Source organism: Podarcis melisellensis (assembly GCF_964234715.1).
Source record: "Podarcis melisellensis genome assembly, chromosome: 9".
NCBI lineage: Eukaryota > Metazoa > Chordata > Lepidosauria > Squamata > Lacertidae > Podarcis > Podarcis melisellensis.
The window spans coordinates 48,239,993-48,250,368 of NC_138541.1; the positions used below are offsets into that span (position 1 = coordinate 48,239,993).

The window sequence follows — 10,376 nt, forward strand, 5'->3', positions numbered from 1 at the left end:
TTCATTCCTACATATCTGGCATTGCACAGATGCTAAGAAAGGTACCAGGGAGAGTGCTGAAGGCTTTTAGCAATATCTGTATGATTCATCACATGCACCTATGCAGCACAAAGTGTGCTATTTATCATCACATCCTTGACTGAAATGAAATATAGGGTCACTTACATTCAGCCCATGTCCAACCCAAAAAACAGCAGAGGGGTGGAAGGGATTAAAAAACTGGCAATAGGAAATGTAAACTGTGTAAAATGAGGAAATCAGTGTGTACATGAAACAAATACGTCTAACGTATGTGAACTTTGGTTACATATTTGAAACATAGCTCCTGACTCATGTGAAGAGATTATTTCAACCAATCACAAATACGTTCCTGACATAGCAGCAACGAAATTCTGAGATCTTCTCACATCCATCTTTCCATATGCACCTCTTTATGTTCTCTCCATAATTTTCTCATTTGCTTCTTGTATCAACACAAGCCCTGCTGTTAGTTTTGGATCATCCACCAAGAACCGGTTGTGGTCCCCTTGGTCTTTTGATATTATAGAGTCTCCATATTAACATATGGAGACTTTACAATTTATTCCATTGGACTGAATTGTCTATTGTCACATTTCCTGCATATATCCATTTTAACTTTACAGCCTTTGGCACTACAGCCATACCTTTCTACATTTGTCATATAAAATTATCAGTTTTTATATCTTTATATCTTTTAATGATATTCCCGCAGTATGGACAGAGACCTCCGTGTGAGCAAGAGTAGACAAGAGCCTGCTCTTCTTTTTCTTCTTCGGGGAAGAAATAGTACACATGACAAAGATCATAACGGACGCTATCTCCATGGTAGAGAGGAAGTACTCACAAAGTTCCTCCACAATGTGATTTCAATACCACCTCCAGCTGACTGTCTGAATGGGAGGCCAAGAAACAAGGACTTTGCCCCGTGTCTTTTGTATAAATTGAATAGAAACCTCTGGTGCCCTTTTGACTCAGCAGGTGCTTCTGCTAATGGAAGATGAGGAGAAGCACCTCTAGCTGATTTCACTTTCCCTCCAACCACCAGGAGTTCCTGAAAACTGGCTCCAGACAGTTTGGAGCACCCTACACAAGGTGGTATGGAAGGGGCTGCAGGGGGAATTGCAAATTGGCCCAAATCTCCTGCCCTCCTCCTCTGTTAGCAAAGGCATTTGCTGAATCCAAATCCTTTTCTGAGCATGAGGACACTATTTGGATTTTAACAATAATTAAGAGCAGTACATTTCCTGGCTATGCTTTAACTTGGTAATTAGCTGGGTTACTTGATGGGCGCTGTCAAGTCGTGGCCTGAAATCAAAAGAGCAAAGTGGCTTCCTGGAGCAAATTGAACTAACTTAGCAAAACAATAAATATGTGTATTGACAGGCAATGAGACGCTCCAGCCATTGTGGGGAAAGCAAAACTTTTCCATCCTGAACTCCAAGGATTAAAAATTCTGGCCTGAAAGGAAGTAGGAAACACACACACAGAGTAAAGGTAAAGGTAAAGGTACCCCTGCCCGTACGGGCCAGTCTTGCCAGACTCTGGGGTTGTGCGCCCATCTCACTTAAGAGGCCAGGGGCCAGCGCTGTCCGAAGACACTTCGGGTCACGTGGCCAGCGTGACATCGCTGCTCTGGCGAGCCAGAGCTGCACACGGAAACGCCGTTTACCTTCCCGCTAGAAAGCGGTCCCTATTTATCTACTTGCACCCGGAGGTGCTTTCGAACTGCTAGGTTGGCAGGCGCTGGGACCGAAAGACGGGAGCGCACCCCGCCGCGGGGATTCGAACCGCCGACCTTTCGATCGGCAAGTCCTAGGCGCTGAGGCTTTAACCCACAGCGCCACCCGCGTCCCTCACACACAGAGTACATTCCAATAAAAAAAAAATTCCCCTTATTCTAGATTTTCAAGATAGCCTACAAAAGAGAACCATAAAACAAATACAAAACAGATCAAAAACATCACAAACAAAAGCATTTATCATATCAACAGTAAAAATACAAAAAGCATTAGATAGAAAAGCAGTTAAAATCCTGGAGAATATTTTTTTTTTAAAAAAAAATCTAAAACGTGGGTCTCCGGGCAACCCAGTCACGTGGCGGCTTATAAATAATAGTAATTATTATTAAGAAAGCCTACAAAGCAGCAGGAATATTTAGAGAAGGACCTCCGGTGCCAGACTTAACAAACAGGTAGTTTCCTTTCTTGAAAAGAAAAGGAAGAAAAGCTAACATTTTCAATGAATATATCTCCTTCACAGACACCTCTGTGATGATGATGATGATGATGATGATGATGATAACATTAAAATATCCTGTTCTTCTTCAATAAAAGAGGGAAAATGGAGACCATATTGTATCAAAGGTCTCTTTTTTGGAGATGCCCTTGATTAGTCGCCGATGGTATGTGAGGCATTCTGATAGAACAATACTCCATATATTATTAATCCAACCCAAATATTATTAGCCCAAGTACATTCCATTTGAAATGCTTAGTTTTTTCAGTTTAGATTTTCTTTTAAAGGTCTTTTTTTTGCACACTAAAAGTTATTGTGTTTCAGCAGTGGAGAGAAACCACATCATCATGTTATCAGCTCTGCTGCAGAACTCGTCATATCTAGGCATAATAGCTAATACATAAACAACACATTTACTTTCTAGCCACAACCAAAGCTACAAAATTCCAAGGCAAAGGCCTGCTTTATCCTAGTTAGGGTGGGCAAGGCTTGAACAGGTTAATATTCTTATCCTGAACATTTTTACTCAGTAATGCACCTGGTGAAGTAGACTTTTTCCCTGCGGAAGGTTGCAGTCATAGCTGTTGGTCTTTAAGGCATCACAAAGCTCTTGATTGTTTCTATCAAGAAATCAGTATGAAATAATTGGACCTTGTGCATTAGTATTCTCATTTCTCATTGTTGCTGTCATATATATAAGCCTTTAAAAAGATCTTACTTGGAGGAACGCAAGTTGCACAATATACCAATGTAGGGTCTGAAGGTGCTTGGGTTCCTCTATTAGAATTATGAATTATAAAACCACTCAGCAGTTTTACCAGTTCAGTGATGGAGAATGCTAGATTTGGACTACACTTTTCAGCCATCTGTCCTCTTCCTTTCTTTTCAATGACTCTTGCACTCATTTTGTAAGTCATCAAAGACACTTGGGGGTAAAAAGCATTATCAACCTTCCAGGACATTTCACATTGACTAAAGGAGAAAGAGATTTGTCTTTTTTATTGTTGATGGAGATGTTGCCATCGCAGATCCTTAACACTTCCTTAGAATGGATTTGTAGCTTTTGGTAAATTCCATTTAAAGAATAGACTGAAGCTGTTTATTTGTGTAACTACATAATTCTATACATTAGGTTGTATCCAAAGCTACTTCTAGACCCATTGAAAGTAATGGATATAAGTAACTGAGGTCCATAAGTTCCAATGAATCTAGTCTGAGTAGGATGAAGTTTGGAAACAATCTATTACTTTTAATAATTATCTCCGTAATAAATCTCCATACGTGCATAACACTATTTATTCTTAGAAAAGAGCAGAACAGCTAACACAGACCAATAACCAGATCTGTAGAGCCTCCCTTGCTTCTATACTACTCAACCATTAAGTGGTCAAAGACCATTCACTAGTCACTTCTAGCAAAATAGATACTCCATGTATTTTTGGGGCAAATAAAAAGCAGAAACTTACCTGTTAATTCAACATAATTAAAAATAGCTTCTCATCTTAGTCCCCATGGCCTCATAACAGCCACCTCACCAAGCTGTTGCTTCACTGGTTGACAGTGTCATTCACAGTCAACTGCTAGATGTACTTTTCCATTTCCCCATAAACATCTATGTGCCAAAATAAAATCACATACCAGCATGCATCTCACTGATGGCCTCACACTTTGACTTGAGCTGTCCTGAAGTGACAGGGGTAAGAGCACATACTGTTCTTGAGACCCTTCATGCAGGCATGTTCTGTCAGTCAATTCCAAAATAACATTCCGAATGGTCGTTACCTCCACAATTTCATATTCAGCAAACTGTAGCACTGACCCCATTTTTTTTAGCTTTTCATTTATCTCTGGTGTGGTTAGCAAAGATACATAATTTTCATTTCTACTGCCATGGGCCACGAAGATATTTAATGGGCTTGACCACGAACAATTTACACCCACAACTAAGGAAGTTTGTAAAGAGAGGTATAAAACAATAAACTTGAAGCTACGAGTCTGGGACACTAGCACATTCATATTTCAAAATGTCACAGCTTCTTAGGCATGTGGTTTGGGCTCAGCAGTAATATTGATATGCCTGAATATTGTGGTGTTTTAGAAAAACATAGGTAGAGCCTTTACTGTTGTTTAAGCTTTCTCTCCAAATCTCAGAATTGTAGTTAATTTCTTATTAAGTCAATAATTTCTATTACAGTGCAATATAATTTCAACTAAATTACTCACAAAAATAGGTTTTTACAAGAATGATAGGAACATGGAAATTTATTTCAAGATTGACAAAAGGAACTTAATCTGTCAAAAATGAAAAAAGAAATACCGATTACAGCAACCCTTTCTAACTATTTAAATGTAGGGGTTATCTTAAAGTCAGTGCTTTTAAGGTAGCACTATTTCTTGCCTGTTGTAGTATATAGCATCTGACTAGCATAAGTATTCATGTAGTTCATGAAACTGGTATCAGTTTCTCTTACTTGGTACATTAATAATATTACCAGGTTGAAAAGAGAAGGAGGAGGAGGGCGAACACCGGTCTTGAACCAAAAATGATTTCTTGATTCTTTTAAAAGTAGAAAAGGCAAAAGTTTATCCACACAGCAAAAGCATTATATTTCATAGGCAATATCTGCATTCTCATTTTATCAGAACCTGCTTCTTAGCATGTGCGTTTTCCTGGCTCCATCTGTGCTAGCTGATGAGTTGGATGGGATCTTGAAGGTCATTTCCCTGCTCAGGGCAGCTGCAGATGGAACTCCCCCCCCCAAAAAAAATCTCTGCTTATAATGCCTCAATGCTTTTCATTCATATATGTATAACTCTTGTTTGTTGTTGTTGCATTCTAACGTGATAATGTGCTACATTATTATTATGTTCATATCCCACCTTTCCTCCAAGGTGCTCAAAGTGGGATACATGGACTTTCCTCTCCTCTTAACAACTTTCTGAGGTAGGTTAGGCAAAGCAACGATGATTGTTCTAAGCTCTTCCTGCAGAATTACAGGTTCCCTGTTAACCCTGCTACACAAAAAACATGGGACTAAAAGCTCTCTCTCTGTGTATGCATGTGTGTATGTGTGTGTAGATTGATGGAAGAAAGTACAATTAGAGGCCTTAGGAGCTCAAAAGGTCAAAGCAGGTATGGAAAAAGCAAAGGAAGAAGGACAACCTGCAATCCAGCAGGATGAAGAATATCCAGAAAATATATTTCTTCATAGCCTGGGCACAAAATAGGCTAGAAATAGATCTGTACAGGACTTTTCCAGGACATTCTGCATTAGCTGATTATATTGATCCCAGTTACTAACATTGTCACAAACCTTTTCTCTCCTCACATAATGTTGAAATTTACAACCCAACAATGTCTGAAGTTATTGATACACCTAGACAGATGCACTTGTGTGATAAATCTCATTTGCCATGCACTGCAGTGTATTATTGGTTCCTATCCAGACTTTCTAGAGGGCATGATGTAAAACAATGCCGGCTTTCTTTGTCCTGATGCTAATACATATAGAAACATTTTCAAACATGCTAAAAATGAATCATAGTCATTATTCAATTGCAAAGTATTTATCATAAAATAACCCATGTTCTTGCTGGCTGAACTATTGCTTGTTCTTTGAATATTTGACTAATGCCATTTATTTATTTTTTACTAGGATTAAGAAAAGGTGCTAAATGAACCAAATATTGTTCCCATGAAGCCATGATTCTATATTAGCAGTCTCAGTTTTCTCTTTCCAGTGTATTCTCATTTTAAAATATTTAATGACACTTGATAAATGTACAGTTGAGTCAAATATTCTACATAACCTAGATCCACTTTAAGAAAAGTTTCATCACTTACAAATTTGAACATTACAATTATACTTTATTAATCTCTTTGATTAAGATCGATCATTGCTCATTCAAGAATTATTGGAAATTTAAATCCTCATTGAAATGTCTAGACTTATAAGCTAGATCATACTTTATAGTCATATAAAAATTAGTAGTAATAGATCATGGTTGCCAGCTTAGAATCTTACTTCTGATATAGTAAAAATACTTTACTAATATTTGGGAGAGAAACAGGGAGACAATATGCTTATTTTAACACAGACATAGATAGATATATGATAGAGGGATAGAGAGATAGAGAGATAGATAGATGATAGACAGACAGACAGACAGATGAGATAGAGGTTAAGGAGTGAAATTAAACAAGTGGCTGACTTCAACAAGAGGCTTTTATTTTAAGCATCTGTTGATCTTAGCTATGTGAGTTTGGGCAGCAACCACAGATATTTTAAAGAACAAGTATTTATTTTCTCTACATACTGTCATCTATCTGCTTATAAAGCTATCCCAAAAGTTTTCAAACCCAGTAGACTCCTGTGTCAACTATTTAAGAGAGTTGTGCACATATAAGTGAAATATATGGAACTAGTTTGCAATATCTGCCTGTGATGTACTGAATAGAGTGCTAGCCTTGATTGTGTACAGCCCAGGTTGTAGGGATGGGGGTGGCGCTGTGGTCTAAACCACTGAGACTCTTGGGTTTGCCTATTGGAAGTTCAAATACATGTGACGGAGTGAGCTCGCGTTGCTCTGCCCTAGTTCCTGCCAACCTAGCAGTTCAAAAGCATACAAGCACGAGTAGATAAATAGGTATCGCTGTGGTGGGAAGGTAAACAGTGTTTCTGTGTGCTCTGGCACTCATCACGGTGTCCTGTTGCCCCAGAAGTGGTTTAGTCATGCTGGCCACAGGACCCAGAAAGCTTTCTGCGAACAAACGCTGGTTCCCTCAGCCAGAAAAGCGAGATGAGTGCCACATCCATAGTCATCTTTGACTGGCCTTAGCCATCCAGGAGTCCTTTACCCTTTTTTACCTTACAGCCCAGTTACATGTCCTTTCCTAAAAGGATATTTTTTGCAGAGCTTTTTAGAGAGTAATGCAGAAGCAACATAAAGTCAGTAAATTTTACTGAGCCAACTTTTGTTCCTGAGAGATTTAATGGACTGGTCCTGTCATAATATGTCTAATGGTTTATTAACTGAGAACAAACCTTGTGTATGTGGGCTTCCTTTTCTGCTTTCTCCTGCATGCCATAATTCAGTACAGTACTTCCAGGGTTGATTCAACTAACAGTTTCCTGTTTCATCCTATTAAGCTATAGTTTAATCTCTGTTTACAAACCTCTGAAGAAGTGTGTGGATGCAAGGCTCATTCTGTGTCTAATAGGCAATGGTTTTATTAGGCTGGCAGTACTACAGGTGCCACATCATACCTGTTCCACATTTGTATGAATTTGTATCTTTTAACACGGCAGCACCTATGCTTTCAAACTCCCTGCCTACTGATATCAAGCAGGAGCTTTCACTGCACTCTTTTCAGAGCCTGCTAAAAACATTCTTTTTTTAGATAAGTCTATCAAGGTGCTTAGAAAGTTGAGGTTACTTTTAATCTGTTTTAGTATTTATTTTTTTAAAGTACATATTGTTTTAAGTTGTCCTTGGATTTTACCTTTTTGTAAACTTTCAGTAGGGTTTCTTTTTTTTACACTCAAGCAGTATATAATATTTACTAAATAAAATAAATAAAAATGACTAAACCAGCCCAATGAGACTGTAACTCAGACTCTGGATACAAGTACAGATATTATGACATTTCAGATTATTCTGCCACTGTTCTGCACACACAAGTAATCCATAATTCAGGTTTCTGCTTAGCTTCATGTGAATCTTTCTTCTTTTGCATGATCTCCCTTTCATATTTGTCCTTTCTGAACTAAGACAGCAAATAAATAAACAGTAGGTTTTTAAAAGTGTATCTAGGAGGGACAAACCAGTTAGTTTGTTTGCCTATGATCTTATTTCTGTGCTCTCCTGGCTGCTATTTTTTATTTGCACCATTCTATCACATTCTATTTTTAATTCAGCTTAAATGACAGAATGTCACGTACGATGACGTTGGAAGGCACCTAACAAAGAAATGGCATAACACAGCCCTTTTGTGAGCTGCTCCCTGCCTTTGTGTGGCTGAACACAGCGAGATAACTTCCACCTGAATTTACCGAGCTAAACCTCCAGCTCTGAAGTTGCTTTTTAGCATTGTACAATATGGTTCAATCAGATGCTGACATTCTTTCAGATGCTGAAATTCCATGCCCAAGAAGAAAAACCACCTATGGCATTTTAAAAACTCCAGTACTATTTATGGTATCAGTTTCAAGACATTTAGACAAATGTTTTAATGGGGTCAAGGTGGGGTGGGGTGGGGGGAAGCTGTTCTGTCTCCTAACACAATCTTCCGGTAACTCCACTCAATGAAAATGCCAGCCTTCCAGCCATGCATAGGCAAGTCTGGTACTTTATGTTTACTTTATACATATATGAGTACCAAATGCATGTACACAATATATAATGTGAATGATGCAAAGATGTATGGGGCGTGGGGGGGTAGAGGTCCCTTTAAATATACCTTAGTGGTGACCTGATCCTTTCCATATCACCATATCTGTTCATTTTAAAGATGCAGACACAGCAAGGCACAGGTGTGAACATCACATCTAGCACTGCACATAGTTTATACTCAGGCATAGTGATTATGAGTGTGAGAATTACTTGAAAGAATTAATTGAAAGATGAATCAGGAAGCCCTATAATGAACTGAGAGGAGTGAAAGAGTGGAAATTCAGACTAGATAAAACATCTGTTTCATATTTTCATATTACTTTCCTATATATACACTAGTATATTTAAATACTTCCACTGAATATGCACACACCTCATTTGAAGTAATAATTCAAATTAGCAATTATCTGTAACCCAAGTGCAATGTGTAAAATAGTAAAATAATTAGTACACTTCTATCATTCTTCCCACAAATTTCTGCTGCAAATTAACCTCTCACAATGGAGACCCAGAACATCTTTACAAATGAAGGCATTTTGCCTTAAGCCTTCATATTGCACAAGAGCACATTACTCACATATCAAAAGACACCAGGCAAAAGTATTAATATTGAAGTTCATTCTCCACCCAACATGTATAAGACAGATGGTCTGTGTCCAAACACTTGGGAGGGGGAGCTTTGTCTGAAGCACAGTGTGCACTAGCATGAATTCACTGACAATGGGAAAAATAAATTGCCAGCTCATCACTATCCACTGAAAATTACAACTATTGGCAAATATTCGTAGGCAGCAACCTCACAAAATAGATGCGGCCCACATTCCATTTAAGCAATGGCAAGATACTCTTTAATTGTAATGAGAAATACAGCACATAAAAAATAATAGAAAACTCCCTTGCCTGTGGAAGAAATCTGTGTGTATCTACCTATCTTTAAGTCTATCCATCCTTCAACATTTGGAAAGCTGTGGCCCTCCAGATATTGCTGAACTCCAATATCCATCAGTCTTGCCAGTGTGACCACAGCTTTCCAAGGGTTGAAGGATGGATAAACTTAAAGATAGGTAGATACACATAGGATTAAATGAAGCTCTCCAGTTGCCTGGAGTGTGTACTTTGAGTGCACATGTGAGTACATAGTTGCTCTGTCTCATGCTGTCTAAAACTCAGGAAAGTATATTTAAACTTAAAGCCTGAACATTTTTTACTCCAGGGACATCAAATATGAAAATGTGTATGGCTAGTATCTCAGGTTGCAAATCTTAGCCCACTTTTTGTTGTCTGTTTATACAGTGGTACCTCAGGTTAAGTACTTAATCTGTTCCAGAGGTCCGTACTTAACCTGAAACTGTTCTTAACCTGAAGCACCACTTTAGCTAATGGGGCCTCCCGCTGCTGCCACACCGCCGGAGCACAATTTCTGTTCTTATCCTGAAGCAAAGTTCTTAACCTGAAGCACTATTTCTGGGTTAGCGGAGTCTGAAACCTGAAGTGTATGTAACCTGAAGTGTATGTAACCTGAGGTACCACTGTACCTTCATATGAGCTCAGGTCTATGCAGCCAGCAGAATGAGGTAGTAGAGTCTTCTTAAAGTCAACCACTAAAAGCAGGTACCATTTTTGACTGTTCTTTTTTGACTGCTCATAAATCATGCTTCCTGGAAGTAACAAAAGATACATCAGAAGAAACATTCCAGCCCAGCCCAGTCTCTGTTCTACTAGTTTTC

The 10,376-nt window shown here is 38.6% G+C and overlaps 1 long non-coding RNA gene across 1 annotated transcript in view; it reads right to left on the reverse strand.

The window, feature by feature from the left end:
- Positions 1-3,799, reverse strand: part of LOC309378280 — a 56,174-nt gene extending 52,375 nt beyond the window's left edge. The window contains exon 1 of the long non-coding RNA XR_014171992.1: positions 3,723-3,799. This is a non-coding gene — a long non-coding RNA (uncharacterized lncRNA). The remainder of the gene's footprint in view (positions 1-3,722) is intronic.
- Positions 3,800-10,376: the final 6,577 nt, after the last annotated feature.